Genomic DNA, 17500 nt, shown 5'->3' with positions numbered 1-17500 from the left:
TTGGATATATTGTGAATAGTGCGCTTTTGGGTTTATCTAGTTTTATTGTTTTGAAATTTTGAGTCCTGGCGAGAGCTGGGCAGGCGGCCCGCCGAACCCTCTGGTTCGCCTTAGGGGGAGGTGGGGCCGTTACAGGATCAGAGTGGCGCAGCGGAAGCGTGGTGGGCCCATAACCCACAGGTCCCAGGATCGAAACCTGGCTCTGATACCAACTGTGACGGCCCCACCTCCCCCTAAGGCGAACCAGAGGGTTCGGCGGGCCGCCTGCCCGGCTCTCGCCAGGACTCAGTCGATCACTAAATTCCTCAATTAAATTACAATACAAATCTCAAATATACATCACATGGTCCACAAATATACATCCAAGTCTCCAATAATTACATGTCACAAATGCAGCGGAAACTAATTCCCAACTATACATAAAATGATTCCAAATCCAAATTGTACAAAATATAGGCCATCCATTCACGTGAATAAGTACTACAAGCCTTCCTTCGCTTTGAGCCCTGTGGAGGGGAATAAAATATTTTTGGGGTGAGCTAGAAGCTCAACGAGTAACCAGCAAAATCATTAATCAAATATATTTCACAATGTTGCATTTCGATGATTTCGATGATGTCATGATTCAGAGATCAAATGTCCGTTTAGTGCTCTCGTGAGCCAGTGAAATCATTGCACTAGAACACCCAACGCTCAAATAGATCATAACACACGAACAGAGAGAGGAAGCCCCTTTTTGAGCTCCAGATAACCATGAACATGAACCACAAACAGAATGGAGACGTTGGTGTCCAGCACAAGACTTTCCCAGAACTCATTGAAGCCAAAATCATATCATGAATTCACATGCAAGCACGCATGAGATGCAATCGAATAAATAATGCAAGAAACATTTCACAAATAACTTTAGAAATAGTTTAGGGTCACTCACATGAGAATCGTAGGCCTTCCTCATAGCTTCGAAACGGTGTCTCGTTCACCTTGATCCGATATTCCTAGCCTAACCTTTGATCAAAACGGTTTGAGATGGCCGATTTGGCCGTTTCCGTTTGCCGTTCCGCGCGAGCGCGTGTGCCGATTTTTGCCGTTTTGCTTGTTTTGGATCTGTTAGTAGCCGTTTGTGATATAATGTGGTAAAATCTTCTATTTCAGACAGTGGTGAGCTAGGCGGAGCCGGTGGGGCCCCCTACTAGCGAACACGCGCGAAGCGATTTTGCTTTAGTACTACTTTTGGTATTTTGAGTAAGTATTCAGGCCGCTCTTGTGTGTTCGTTGCTTATGTGTTTCGATTTGTATGAAGAGGGTACCTAGGCGAGGGTGTACTTTATCGCACTCGACCTAGACCCTAATCTGCGCACCTATCTATACATGGCTTGTGTATATGAGCAATTTTGGAACTAAAACCCTTGAGCTTGTGGCTCAGGGTAACTTTTGAATAATTTTGTGAAATTTGTGAGTTTGGGGCTGATCTCAATACCTCGAGGGACTATTCGAGCCGGTTAGGGCTTGGGTCGAAGTCAGTCCAACTTGGATTGAGGTCACCAAGTTTGTGAATCCGGTTCACCGAGTTGTGAACCAAGTTTGTGACCCGAGCTTGTGACTCAAGCTCAAGTTTGTGATTTCGTTCGCCCGGGCAAGTTTGTGAGGTGACTGGCCAGTGAGGGTGATAAGGTGTCGGTGGGTGTACAAGTGAAGTTCTACGGACCTTATTTATGGTCGACGGAGTGTCGACAGGAGATCACGCATGGCAAATGACTTGGCTTTGAAGCCATATGTATCCTTATCATGTGATGTTATTTTTCTGCTTTTGCTTTACTCCTACTGTGTAAATGTGGTTACGTGAAATTTACGTTTTTACCCCTGTTTACTTACTAAGCTTCTAGCTTACCCCGTTTGCTTTGTTTTCCTTAGCAGGGGACGACGCGGGGAACTCCTGGGCATAATCACTAGTGTAGTTAGGTTTGCTTGTAATAGTTGTACAGTTAAGATGGTTGTTTTGTTTTGGTGGTTTGAACAGCTACTTTTGGGACTGTAAATAGAACCCTTTTGGCGTTGGATATATTGTGAATAGTGCGCTTTTGGGTTTATCTAGTTTTATTGTTTTGAAATTTTGAGTCCTGGCGAGAGCTGGGCAGGCGGCCCGCCGAACCCTCTGGTTCGCCTTAGGGGGAGGTGGGGCCGTTACAGGATCAGAGTGGCGCAGCGGAAGCGTGGTGGGCCCATAACCCACAGGTCCCAGGATCGAAACCTGGCTCTGATACCAACTGTGACGGCCCCACCTCCCCCTAAGGCGAACCAGAGGGTTCGGCGGGCCGCCTGCCCGGCTCTCGCCAGGACTCAGTCGATCACTAAATTCCTCAATTAAATTACAATACAAATCTCAAATATACATCACATGGTCCACAAATATACATCCAAGTCTCCAATAATTACATGTCACAAATGCAGCGGAAACTAATTCCCAACTATACATAAAATGATTCCAAATCCAAATTGTACAAAATATAGGCCATCCATTCACGTGAATAAGTACTACAAGCCTTCCTTCGCTTTGAGCCCTGTGGAGGGGAATAAAATATTTTTGGGGTGAGCTAGAAGCTCAACGAGTAACCAGCAAAATCATTAATCAAATATATTTCACAATGTTGCATTTCGATGATTTCGATGATGTCATGATTCAGAGATCAAATGTCCGTTTAGTGCTCTCGTGAGCCAGTGAAATCATTGCACTAGAACACCCAACGCTCAAATAGATCATAACACACGAACAGAGAGAGGAAGCCCCTTTTTGAGCTCCAGATAACCATGAACATGAACCACAAACAGAATGGAGACGTTGGTGTCCAGCACAAGACTTTCCCAGAACTCATTGAAGCCAAAATCATATCATGAATTCACATGCAAGCACGCATGAGATGCAATCGAATAAATAATGCAAGAAACATTTCACAAATAACTTTAGAAATAGTTTAGGGTCACTCACATGAGAATCGTAGGCCTTCCTCATAGCTTCGAAACGGTGTCTCGTTCACCTTGATCCGATATTCCTAGCCTAACCTTTGATCAAAACGGTTTGAGATGGCCGATTTGGCCGTTTCCGTTTGCCGTTCCGCGCGAGCGCGTGTGCCGATTTTTGCCGTTTTGCTTGTTTTGGATCTGTTAGTAGCCGTTTGTGATATAATGTGGTAAAATCTTCTATTTCAGACAGTGGTGAGCTAGGCGGAGCCGGTGGGGCCCCCTACTAGCGAACACGCGCGAAGCGATTTTGCTTTAGTACTACTTTTGGTATTTTGAGTAAGTATTCAGGCCGCTCTTGTGTGTTCGTTGCTTATGTGTTTCGATTTGTATGAAGAGGGTACCTAGGCGAGGGTGTACTTTATCGCACTCGACCTAGACCCTAATCTGCGCACCTATCTATACATGGCTTGTGTATATGAGCAATTTTGGAACTAAAACCCTTGAGCTTGTGGCTCAGGGTAACTTTTGAATAATTTTGTGAAATTTGTGAGTTTGGGGCTGATCTCAATACCTCGAGGGACTATTCGAGCCGGTTAGGGCTTGGGTCGAAGTCAGTCCAACTTGGATTGAGGTCACCAAGTTTGTGAATCCGGTTCACCGAGTTGTGAACCAAGTTTGTGACCCGAGCTTGTGACTCAAGCTCAAGTTTGTGATTTCGTTCGCCCGGGCAAGTTTGTGAGGTGACTGGCCAGTGAGGGTGATAAGGTGTCCGGTGGGTGTACAAGTGAAGTTCTACGGACCTTATTTATGGTCGACGGAGTGTCGACAGGAGATCACGCATGGCAAATGACTTGGCTTTGAAGCCATATGTATCCTTATCATGTGATGTTATTTTTCTGCTTTTGCTTTACTCCTACTGTGTAAATGTGGTTACGTGAAATTTACGTTTTTACCCCTGTTTACTTACTAAGCTTCTAGCTTACCCCGTTTGCTTTGTTTTCCTTAGCAGGGGACGACGCGGGGAACTCCTGGGCATAATCACTAGTGTAGTTAGGTTTGCTTGTAATAGTTGTACAGTTAAGATGGTTGTTTTGTTTTGGTGGTTTGAACAGCTACTTTTGGGACTGTAAATAGAACCCTTTTGGCGTTGGATATATTGTGAATAGTGCGCTTTTGGGTTTATCTAGTTTTATTGTTTTGAAATTTTGAGTCCTGGCGAGAGCTGGGCAGGCGGCCCGCCGAACCCTCTGGTTCGCCTTAGGGGGAGGTGGGGCCGTTACAGGATCAGAGTGGCGCAGCGGAAGCGTGGTGGGCCCATAACCCACAGGTCCCAGGATCGAAACCTGGCTCTGATACCAACTGTGACGGCCCCACCTCCCCCTAAGGCGAACCAGAGGGTTCGGCGGGCCGCCTGCCCGGCTCTCGCCAGGACTCAGTCGATCACTAAATTCCTCAATTAAATTACAATACAAATCTCAAATATACATCACATGGTCCACAAATATACATCCAAGTCTCCAATAATTACATGTCACAAATGCAGCGGAAACTAATTCCCAACTATACATAAAATGATTCCAAATCCAAATTGTACAAAATATAGGCCATCCATTCACGTGAATAAGTACTACAAGCCTTCCTTCGCTTTGAGCCCTGTGGAGGGGAATAAAATATTTTTGGGGTGAGCTAGAAGCTCAACGAGTAACCAGCAAAATCATTAATCAAATATATTTCACAATGTTGCATTTCGATGATTTCGATGATGTCATGATTCAGAGATCAAATGTCCGTTTAGTGCTCTCGTGAGCCAGTGAAATCATTGCACTAGAACACCCAACGCTCAAATAGATCATAACACACGAACAGAGAGAGGAAGCCCCTTTTTGAGCTCCAGATAACCATGAACATGAACCACAAACAGAATGGAGACGTTGGTGTCCAGCACAAGACTTTCCCAGAACTCATTGAAGCCAAAATCATATCATGAATTCACATGCAAGCACGCATGAGATGCAATCGAATAAATAATGCAAGAAACATTTCACAAATAACTTTGGAAATAGTTTAGGGTCACTCACATGAGAATCGTAGGCCTTCCTCATAGCTTCGAAACGGTGTCTCGTTCACCTTGATCCGATATTCCTAGCCTAACCTTTGATCAAAACGGTTTGAGATGGCCGATTTGGCCGTTTCCGTTTGCCGTTCCGCGCGAGCGCGTGTGCCGATTTTTGCCGTTTTGCTTGTTTTGGATCTGTTAGTAGCCGTTTGTGATATAATGTGGTAAAATCTTCTATTTCAGACAGTGGTGAGCTAGGCGGAGCCGGTGGGGCCCCCTACTAGCGAACACGCGCGAAGCGATTTTGCTTTAGTACTACTTTTGGTATTTTGAGTAAGTATTCAGGCCGCTCTTGTGTGTTCGTTGCTTATGTGTTTCGATTTGTATGAAGAGGGTACCTAGGCGAGGGTGTACTTTATCGCACTCGACCTAGACCCTAATCTGCGCACCTATCTATACATGGCTTGTGTATATGAGCAATTTTGGAACTAAAACCCTTGAGCTTGTGGCTCAGGGTAACTTTTGAATAATTTTGTGAAATTTGTGAGTTTGGGGCTGATCTCAATACCTCGAGGGACTATTCGAGCCGGTTAGGGCTTGGGTCGAAGTCAGTCCAACTTGGATTGAGGTCACCAAGTTTGTGAATCCGGTTCACCGAGTTGTGAACCAAGTTTGTGACCCGAGCTTGTGACTCAAGCTCAAGTTTGTGATTTCGTTCGCCCGGGCAAGTTTGTGAGGTGACTGGCCAGTGAGGGTGATAAGGTGTCCGGTGGGTGTACAAGTGAAGTTCTACGGACCTTATTTATGGTCGACGGAGTGTCGACAGGAGATCACGCATGGCAAATGACTTGGCTTTGAAGCCATATGTATCCTTATCATGTGATGTTATTTTTCTGCTTTTGCTTTACTCCTACTGTGTAAATGTGGTTACGTGAAATTTACGTTTTTACCCCTGTTTACTTACTAAGCTTCTAGCTTACCCCGTTTGCTTTGTTTTCCTTAGCAGGGGACGACGCGGGGAACTCCTGGGCATAATCACTAGTGTAGTTAGGTTTGCTTGTAATAGTTGTACAGTTAAGATGGTTGTTTTGTTTTGGTGGTTTGAACAGCTACTTTTGGGACTGTAAATAGAACCCTTTTGGCGTTGGATATATTGTGAATAGTGCGCTTTTGGGTTTATCTAGTTTTATTGTTTTGAAATTTTGAGTCCTGGCGAGAGCTGGGCAGGCGGCCCGCCGAACCCTCTGGTTCGCCTTAGGGGGAGGTGGGGCCGTTACAGGATCAGAGTGGCGCAGCGGAAGCGTGGTGGGCCCATAACCCACAGGTCCCAGGATCGAAACCTGGCTCTGATACCAACTGTGACGGCCCCACCTCCCCCTAAGGCGAACCAGAGGGTTCGGCGGGCCGCCTGCCCGGCTCTCGCCAGGACTCAGTCGATCACTAAATTCCTCAATTAAATTACAATACAAATCTCAAATATACATCACATGGTCCACAAATATACATCCAAGTCTCCAATAATTACATGTCACAAATGCAGCGGAAACTAATTCCCAACTATACATAAAATGATTCCAAATCCAAATTGTACAAAATATAGGCCATCCATTCACGTGAATAAGTACTACAAGCCTTCCTTCGCTTTGAGCCCTGTGGAGGGGAATAAAATATTTTTGGGGTGAGCTAGAAGCTCAACGAGTAACCAGCAAAATCATTAATCAAATATATTTCACAATGTTGCATTTCGATGATTTCGATGATGTCATGATTCAGAGATCAAATGTCCGTTTAGTGCTCTCGTGAGCCAGTGAAATCATTGCACTAGAACACCCAACGCTCAAATAGATCATAACACACGAACAGAGAGAGGAAGCCCCTTTTTGAGCTCCAGATAACCATGAACATGAACCACAAACAGAATGGAGACGTTGGTGTCCAGCACAAGACTTTCCCAGAACTCATTGAAGCCAAAATCATATCATGAATTCACATGCAAGCACGCATGAGATGCAATCGAATAAATAATGCAAGAAACATTTCACAAATAACTTTGGAAATAGTTTAGGGTCACTCACATGAGAATCGTAGGCCTTCCTCATAGCTTCGAAACGGTGTCTCGTTCACCTTGATCCGATATTCCTAGCCTAACCTTTGATCAAAACGGTTTGAGATGGCCGATTTGGCCGTTTCCGTTTGCCGTTCCGCGCGAGCGCGTGTGCCGATTTTTGCCGTTTTGCTTGTTTTGGATCTGTTAGTAGCCGTTTGTGATATAATGTGGTAAAATCTTCTATTTCAGACAGTGGTGAGCTAGGCGGAGCCGGTGGGGCCCCCTACTAGCGAACACGCGCGAAGCGATTTTGCTTTAGTACTACTTTTGGTATTTTGAGTAAGTATTCAGGCCGCTCTTGTGTGTTCGTTGCTTATGTGTTTCGATTTGTATGAAGAGGGTACCTAGGCGAGGGTGTACTTTATCGCACTCGACCTAGACCCTAATCTGCGCACCTATCTATACATGGCTTGTGTATATGAGCAATTTTGGAACTAAAACCCTTGAGCTTGTGGCTCAGGGTAACTTTTGAATAATTTTGTGAAATTTGTGAGTTTGGGGCTGATCTCAATACCTCGAGGGACTATTCGAGCCGGTTAGGGCTTGGGTCGAAGTCAGTCCAACTTGGATTGAGGTCACCAAGTTTGTGAATCCGGTTCACCGAGTTGTGAACCAAGTTTGTGACCCGAGCTTGTGACTCAAGCTCAAGTTTGTGATTTCGTTCGCCCGGGCAAGTTTGTGAGGTGACTGGCCAGTGAGGGTGATAAGGTGTCCGGTGGGTGTACAAGTGAAGTTCTACGGACCTTATTTATGGTCGACGGAGTGTCGACAGGAGATCACGCATGGCAAATGACTTGGCTTTGAAGCCATATGTATCCTTATCATGTGATGTTATTTTTCTGCTTTTGCTTTACTCCTACTGTGTAAATGTGGTTACGTGAAATTTACGTTTTTACCCCTGTTTACTTACTAAGCTTCTAGCTTACCCCGTTTGCTTTGTTTTCCTTAGCAGGGGACGACGCGGGGAACTCCTGGGCATAATCACTAGTGTAGTTAGGTTTGCTTGTAATAGTTGTACAGTTAAGATGGTTGTTTTGTTTTGGTGGTTTGAACAGCTACTTTTGGGACTGTAAATAGAACCCTTTTGGCGTTGGATATATTGTGAATAGTGCGCTTTTGGGTTTATCTAGTTTTATTGTTTTGAAATTTTGAGTCCTGGCGAGAGCTGGGCAGGCGGCCCGCCGAACCCTCTGGTTCGCCTTAGGGGGAGGTGGGGCCGTTACAGGATCAGAGTGGCGCAGCGGAAGCGTGGTGGGCCCATAACCCACAGGTCCCAGGATCGAAACCTGGCTCTGATACCAACTGTGACGGCCCCACCTCCCCCTAAGGCGAACCAGAGGGTTCGGCGGGCCGCCTGCCCGGCTCTCGCCAGGACTCAGTCGATCACTAAATTCCTCAATTAAATTACAATACAAATCTCAAATATACATCACATGGTCCACAAATATACATCCAAGTCTCCAATAATTACATGTCACAAATGCAGCGGAAACTAATTCCCAACTATACATAAAATGATTCCAAATCCAAATTGTACAAAATATAGGCCATCCATTCACGTGAATAAGTACTACAAGCCTTCCTTCGCTTTGAGCCCTGTGGAGGGGAATAAAATATTTTTGGGGTGAGCTAGAAGCTCAACGAGTAACCAGCAAAATCATTAATCAAATATATTTCACAATGTTGCATTTCGATGATTTCGATGATGTCATGATTCAGAGATCAAATGTCCGTTTAGTGCTCTCGTGAGCCAGTGAAATCATTGCACTAGAACACCCAACGCTCAAATAGATCATAACACACGAACAGAGAGAGGAAGCCCCTTTTTGAGCTCCAGATAACCATGAACATGAACCACAAACAGAATGGAGACGTTGGTGTCCAGCACAAGACTTTCCCAGAACTCATTGAAGCCAAAATCATATCATGAATTCACATGCAAGCACGCATGAGATGCAATCGAATAAATAATGCAAGAAACATTTCACAAATAACTTTGGAAATAGTTTAGGGTCACTCACATGAGAATCGTAGGCCTTCCTCATAGCTTCGAAACGGTGTCTCGTTCACCTTGATCCGATATTCCTAGCCTAACCTTTGATCAAAACGGTTTGAGATGGCCGATTTGGCCGTTTCCGTTTGCCGTTCCGCGCGAGCGCGTGTGCCGATTTTTGCCGTTTTGCTTGTTTTGGATCTGTTAGTAGCCGTTTGTGATATAATGTGGAAAAATCTTCTATTTCAGACAGTGGTGAGCTAGGCGGAGCCGGTGGGGCCCCCTACTAGCGAACACGCGCGAAGCGATTTTGCTTTAGTACTACTTTTGGTATTTTGAGTAAGTATTCAGGCCGCTCTTGTGTGTTCGTTGCTTATGTGTTTCGATTTGTATGAAGAGGGTACCTAGGCGAGGGTGTACTTTATCGCACTCGACCTAGACCCTAATCTGCGCACCTATCTATACATGGCTTGTGTATATGAGCAATTTTGGAACTAAAACCCTTGAGCTTGTGGCTCAGGGTAACTTTTGAATAATTTTGTGAAATTTGTGAGTTTGGGGCTGATCTCAATACCTCGAGGGACTATTCGAGCCGGTTAGGGCTTGGGTCGAAGTCAGTCCAACTTGGATTGAGGTCACCAAGTTTGTGAATCCGGTTCACCGAGTTGTGAACCAAGTTTGTGACCCGAGCTTGTGACTCAAGCTCAAGTTTGTGATTTCGTTCGCCCGGGCAAGTTTGTGAGGTGACTGGCCAGTGAGGGTGATAAGGTGTCCGGTGGGTGTACAAGTGAAGTTCTACGGACCTTATTTATGGTCGACGGAGTGTCGACAGGAGATCACGCATGGCAAATGACTTGGCTTTGAAGCCATATGTATCCTTATCATGTGATGTTATTTTTCTGCTTTTGCTTTACTCCTACTGTGTAAATGTGGTTACGTGAAATTTACGTTTTTACCCCTGTTTACTTACTAAGCTTCTAGCTTACCCCGTTTGCTTTGTTTTCCTTAGCAGGGGACGACGCGGGGAACTCCTGGGCATAATCACTAGTGTAGTTAGGTTTGCTTGTAATAGTTGTACAGTTAAGATGGTTGTTTTGTTTTGGTGGTTTGAACAGCTACTTTTGGGACTGTAAATAGAACCCTTTTGGCGTTGGATATATTGTGAATAGTGCGCTTTTGGGTTTATCTAGTTTTATTGTTTTGAAATTTTGAGTCCTGGCGAGAGCTGGGCAGGCGGCCCGCCGAACCCTCTGGTTCGCCTTAGGGGGAGGTGGGGCCGTTACAGGATCAGAGTGGCGCAGCGGAAGCGTGGTGGGCCCATAACCCACAGGTCCCAGGATCGAAACCTGGCTCTGATACCAACTGTGACGGCCCCACCTCCCCCTAAGGCGAACCAGAGGGTTCGGCGGGCCGCCTGCCCGGCTCTCGCCAGGACTCAGTCGATCACTAAATTCCTCAATTAAATTACAATACAAATCTCAAATATACATCACATGGTCCACAAATATACATCCAAGTCTCCAATAATTACATGTCACAAATGCAGCGGAAACTAATTCCCAACTATACATAAAATGATTCCAAATCCAAATTGTACAAAATATAGGCCATCCATTCACGTGAATAAGTACTACAAGCCTTCCTTCGCTTTGAGCCCTGTGGAGGGGAATAAAATATTTTTGGGGTGAGCTAGAAGCTCAACGAGTAACCAGCAAAATCATTAATCAAATATATTTCACAATGTTGCATTTCGATGATTTCGATGATGTCATGATTCAGAGATCAAATGTCCGTTTAGTGCTCTCGTGAGCCAGTGAAATCATTGCACTAGAACACCCAACGCTCAAATAGATCATAACACACGAACAGAGAGAGGAAGCCCCTTTTTGAGCTCCAGATAACCATGAACATGAACCACAAACAGAATGGAGACGTTGGTGTCCAGCACAAGACTTTCCCAGAACTCATTGAAGCCAAAATCATATCATGAATTCACATGCAAGCACGCATGAGATGCAATCGAATAAATAATGCAAGAAACATTTCACAAATAACTTTGGAAATAGTTTAGGGTCACTCACATGAGAATCGTAGGCCTTCCTCATAGCTTCGAAACGGTGTCTCGTTCACCTTGATCCGATATTCCTAGCCTAACCTTTGATCAAAACGGTTTGAGATGGCCGATTTGGCCGTTTCCGTTTGCCGTTCCGCGCGAGCGCGTGTGCCGATTTTTGCCGTTTTGCTTGTTTTGGATCTGTTAGTAGCCGTTTGTGATATAATGTGGTAAAATCTTCTATTTCAGACAGTGGTGAGCTAGGCGGAGCCGGTGGGGCCCCCTACTAGCGAACACGCGCGAAGCGATTTTGCTTTAGTACTACTTTTGGTATTTTGAGTAAGTATTCAGGCCGCTCTTGTGTGTTCGTTGCTTATGTGTTTCGATTTGTATGAAGAGGGTACCTAGGCGAGGGTGTACTTTATCGCACTCGACCTAGACCCTAATCTGCGCACCTATCTATACATGGCTTGTGTATATGAGCAATTTTGGAACTAAAACCCTTGAGCTTGTGGCTCAGGGTAACTTTTGAATAATTTTGTGAAATTTGTGAGTTTGGGGCTGATCTCAATACCTCGAGGGACTATTCGAGCCGGTTAGGGCTTGGGTCGAAGTCAGTCCAACTTGGATTGAGGTCACCAAGTTTGTGAATCCGGTTCACCGAGTTGTGAACCAAGTTTGTGACCCGAGCTTGTGACTCAAGCTCAAGTTTGTGATTTCGTTCGCCCGGGCAAGTTTGTGAGGTGACTGGCCAGTGAGGGTGATAAGGTGTCCGGTGGGTGTACAAGTGAAGTTCTACGGACCTTATTTATGGTCGACGGAGTGTCGACAGGAGATCACGCATGGCAAATGACTTGGCTTTGAAGCCATATGTATCCTTATCATGTGATGTTATTTTTCTGCTTTTGCTTTACTCCTACTGTGTAAATGTGGTTACGTGAAATTTACGTTTTTACCCCTGTTTACTTACTAAGCTTCTAGCTTACCCCGTTTGCTTTGTTTTCCTTAGCAGGGGACGACGCGGGGAACTCCTGGGCATAATCACTAGTGTAGTTAGGTTTGCTTGTAATAGTTGTACAGTTAAGATGGTTGTTTTGTTTTGGTGGTTTGAACAGCTACTTTTGGGACTGTAAATAGAACCCTTTTGGCGTTGGATATATTGTGAATAGTGCGCTTTTGGGTTTATCTAGTTTTATTGTTTTGAAATTTTGAGTCCTGGCGAGAGCTGGGCAGGCGGCCCGCCGAACCCTCTGGTTCGCCTTAGGGGGAGGTGGGGCCGTTACAGGATCAGAGTGGCGCAGCGGAAGCGTGGTGGGCCCATAACCCACAGGTCCCAGGATCGAAACCTGGCTCTGATACCAACTGTGACGGCCCCACCTCCCCCTAAGGCGAACCAGAGGGTTCGGCGGGCCGCCTGCCCGGCTCTCGCCAGGACTCAGTCGATCACTAAATTCCTCAATTAAATTACAATACAAATCTCAAATATACATCACATGGTCCACAAATATACATCCAAGTCTCCAATAATTACATGTCACAAATGCAGCGGAAACTAATTCCCAACTATACATAAAATGATTCCAAATCCAAATTGTACAAAATATAGGCCATCCATTCACGTGAATAAGTACTACAAGCCTTCCTTCGCTTTGAGCCCTGTGGAGGGGAATAAAATATTTTTGGGGTGAGCTAGAAGCTCAACGAGTAACCAGCAAAATCATTAATCAAATATATTTCACAATGTTGCATTTCGATGATTTCGATGATGTCATGATTCAGAGATCAAATGTCCGTTTAGTGCTCTCGTGAGCCAGTGAAATCATTGCACTAGAACACCCAACGCTCAAATAGATCATAACACACGAACAGAGAGAGGAAGCCCCTTTTTGAGCTCCAGATAACCATGAACATGAACCACAAACAGAATGGAGACGTTGGTGTCCAGCACAAGACTTTCCCAGAACTCATTGAAGCCAAAATCATATCATGAATTCACATGCAAGCACGCATGAGATGCAATCGAATAAATAATGCAAGAAACATTTCACAAATAACTTTGGAAATAGTTTAGGGTCACTCACATGAGAATCGTAGGCCTTCCTCATAGCTTCGAAACGGTGTCTCGTTCACCTTGATCCGATATTCCTAGCCTAACCTTTGATCAAAACGGTTTGAGATGGCCGATTTGGCCGTTTCCGTTTGCCGTTCCGCGCGAGCGCGTGTGCCGATTTTTGCCGTTTTGCTTGTTTTGGATCTGTTAGTAGCCGTTTGTGATATAATGTGGAAAAATCTTCTATTTCAGACAGTGGTGAGCTAGGCGGAGCCGGTGGGGCCCCCTACTAGCGAACACGCGCGAAGCGATTTTGCTTTAGTACTACTTTTGGTATTTTGAGTAAGTATTCAGGCCGCTCTTGTGTGTTCGTTGCTTATGTGTTTCGATTTGTATGAAGAGGGTACCTAGGCGAGGGTGTACTTTATCGCACTCGACCTAGACCCTAATCTGCGCACCTATCTATACATGGCTTGTGTATATGAGCAATTTTGGAACTAAAACCCTTGAGCTTGTGGCTCAGGGTAACTTTTGAATAATTTTGTGAAATTTGTGAGTTTGGGGCTGATCTCAATACCTCGAGGGACTATTCGAGCCGGTTAGGGCTTGGGTCGAAGTCAGTCCAACTTGGATTGAGGTCACCAAGTTTGTGAATCCGGTTCACCGAGTTGTGAACCAAGTTTGTGACCCGAGCTTGTGACTCAAGCTCAAGTTTGTGATTTCGTTCGCCCGGGCAAGTTTGTGAGGTGACTGGCCAGTGAGGGTGATAAGGTGTCCGGTGGGTGTACAAGTGAAGTTCTACGGACCTTATTTATGGTCGACGGAGTGTCGACAGGAGATCACGCATGGCAAATGACTTGGCTTTGAAGCCATATGTATCCTTATCATGTGATGTTATTTTTCTGCTTTTGCTTTACTCCTACTGTGTAAATGTGGTTACGTGAAATTTACGTTTTTACCCCTGTTTACTTACTAAGCTTCTAGCTTACCCCGTTTGCTTTGTTTTCCTTAGCAGGGGACGACGCGGGGAACTCCTGGGCATAATCACTAGTGTAGTTAGGTTTGCTTGTAATAGTTGTACAGTTAAGATGGTTGTTTTGTTTTGGTGGTTTGAACAGCTACTTTTGGGACTGTAAATAGAACCCTTTTGGCGTTGGATATATTGTGAATAGTGCGCTTTTGGGTTTATCTAGTTTTATTGTTTTGAAATTTTGAGTCCTGGCGAGAGCTGGGCAGGCGGCCCGCCGAACCCTCTGGTTCGCCTTAGGGGGAGGTGGGGCCGTTACAGGATCAGAGTGGCGCAGCGGAAGCGTGGTGGGCCCATAACCCACAGGTCCCAGGATCGAAACCTGGCTCTGATACCAACTGTGACGGCCCCACCTCCCCCTAAGGCGAACCAGAGGGTTCGGCGGGCCGCCTGCCCGGCTCTCGCCAGGACTCAGTCGATCACTAAATTCCTCAATTAAATTACAATACAAATCTCAAATATACATCACATGGTCCACAAATATACATCCAAGTCTCCAATAATTACATGTCACAAATGCAGCGGAAACTAATTCCCAACTATACATAAAATGATTCCAAATCCAAATTGTACAAAATATAGGCCATCCATTCACGTGAATAAGTACTACAAGCCTTCCTTCGCTTTGAGCCCTGTGGAGGGGAATAAAATATTTTTGGGGTGAGCTAGAAGCTCAACGAGTAACCAGCAAAATCATTAATCAAATATATTTCACAATGTTGCATTTCGATGATTTCGATGATGTCATGATTCAGAGATCAAATGTCCGTTTAGTGCTCTCGTGAGCCAGTGAAATCATTGCACTAGAACACCCAACGCTCAAATAGATCATAACACACGAACAGAGAGAGGAAGCCCCTTTTTGAGCTCCAGATAACCATGAACATGAACCACAAACAGAATGGAGACGTTGGTGTCCAGCACAAGACTTTCCCAGAACTCATTGAAGCCAAAATCATATCATGAATTCACATGCAAGCACGCATGAGATGCAATCGAATAAATAATGCAAGAAACATTTCACAAATAACTTTGGAAATAGTTTAGGGTCACTCACATGAGAATCGTAGGCCTTCCTCATAGCTTCGAAACGGTGTCTCGTTCACCTTGATCCGATATTCCTAGCCTAACCTTTGATCAAAACGGTTTGAGATGGCCGATTTGGCCGTTTCCGTTTGCCGTTCCGCGCGAGCGCGTGTGCCGATTTTTGCCGTTTTGCTTGTTTTGGATCTGTTAGTAGCCGTTTGTGATATAATGTGGAAAAATCTTCTATTTCAGACAGTGGTGAGCTAGGCGGAGCCGGTGGGGCCCCCTACTAGCGAACACGCGCGAAGCGATTTTGCTTTAGTACTACTTTTGGTATTTTGAGTAAGTATTCAGGCCGCTCTTGTGTGTTCGTTGCTTATGTGTTTCGATTTGTATGAAGAGGGTACCTAGGCGAGGGTGTACTTTATCGCACTCGACCTAGACCCTAATCTGCGCACCTATCTATACATGGCTTGTGTATATGAGCAATTTTGGAACTAAAACCCTTGAGCTTGTGGCTCAGGGTAACTTTTGAATAATTTTGTGAAATTTGTGAGTTTGGGGCTGATCTCAATACCTCGAGGGACTATTCGAGCCGGTTAGGGCTTGGGTCGAAGTCAGTCCAACTTGGATTGAGGTCACCAAGTTTGTGAATCCGGTTCACCGAGTTGTGAACCAAGTTTGTGACCCGAGCTTGTGACTCAAGCTCAAGTTTGTGATTTCGTTCGCCCGGGCAAGTTTGTGAGGTGACTGGCCAGTGAGGGTGATAAGGTGTCCGGTGGGTGTACAAGTGAAGTTCTACGGACCTTATTTATGGTCGACGGAGTGTCGACAGGAGATCACGCATGGCAAATGACTTGGCTTTGAAGCCATATGTATCCTTATCATGTGATGTTATTTTTCTGCTTTTGCTTTACTCCTACTGTGTAAATGTGGTTACGTGAAATTTACGTTTTTACCCCTGTTTACTTACTAAGCTTCTAGCTTACCCCGTTTGCTTTGTTTTCCTTAGCAGGGGACGACGCGGGGAACTCCTGGGCATAATCACTAGTGTAGTTAGGTTTGCTTGTAATAGTTGTACAGTTAAGATGGTTGTTTTGTTTTGGTGGTTTGAACAGCTACTTTTGGGACTGTAAATAGAACCCTTTTGGCGTTGGATATATTGTGAATAGTGCGCTTTTGGGTTTATCTAGTTTTATTGTTTTGAAATTTTGAGTCCTGGCGAGAGCTGGGCAGGCGGCCCGCCGAACCCTCTGGTTCGCCTTAGGGGGAGGTGGGGCCGTTACAGGATCAGAGTGGCGCAGCGGAAGCGTGGTGGGCCCATAACCCACAGGTCCCAGGATCGAAACCTGGCTCTGATACCAACTGTGACGGCCCCACCTCCCCCTAAGGCGAACCAGAGGGTTCGGCGGGCCGCCTGCCCGGCTCTCGCCAGGACTCAGTCGATCACTAAATTCCTCAATTAAATTACAATACAAATCTCAAATATACATCACATGGTCCACAAATATACATCCAAGTCTCCAATAATTACATGTCACAAATGCAGCGGAAACTAATTCCCAACTATACATAAAATGATTCCAAATCCAAATTGTACAAAATATAGGCCATCCATTCACGTGAATAAGTACTACAAGCCTTCCTTCGCTTTGAGCCCTGTGGAGGGGAATAAAATATTTTTGGGGTGAGCTAGAAGCTCAACGAGTAACCAGCAAAATCATTAATCAAATATATTTCACAATGTTGCATTTCGATGATTTCGATGATGTCATGATTCAGAGATCAAATGTCCGTTTAGTGCTCTCGTGAGCCAGTGAAATCATTGCACTAGAACACCCAACGCTCAAATAGATCATAACACACGAACAGAGAGAGGAAGCCCCTTTTTGAGCTCCAGATAACCATGAACATGAACCACAAACAGAATGGAGACGTTGGTGTCCAGCACAAGACTTTCCCAGAACTCATTGAAGCCAAAATCATATCATGAATTCACATGCAAGCACGCATGAGATGCAATCGAATAAATAATGCAAGAAACATTTCACAAATAACTTTGGAAATAGTTTAGGGTCACTCACATGAGAATCGTAGGCCTTCCTCATAGCTTCGAAACGGTGTCTCGTTCACCTTGATCCGATATTCCTAGCCTAACCTTTGATCAAAACGGTTTGAGATGGCCGATTTGGCCGTTTCCGTTTGCCGTTCCGCGCGAGCGCGTGTGCCG

Source organism: Coffea arabica, chromosome 3e (genome assembly GCF_036785885.1).
Source record: "Coffea arabica cultivar ET-39 chromosome 3e, Coffea Arabica ET-39 HiFi, whole genome shotgun sequence".
Lineage (NCBI taxonomy): Eukaryota > Viridiplantae > Streptophyta > Magnoliopsida > Gentianales > Rubiaceae > Coffea > Coffea arabica.
This window is presented reverse-complemented; position numbering follows the sequence as displayed.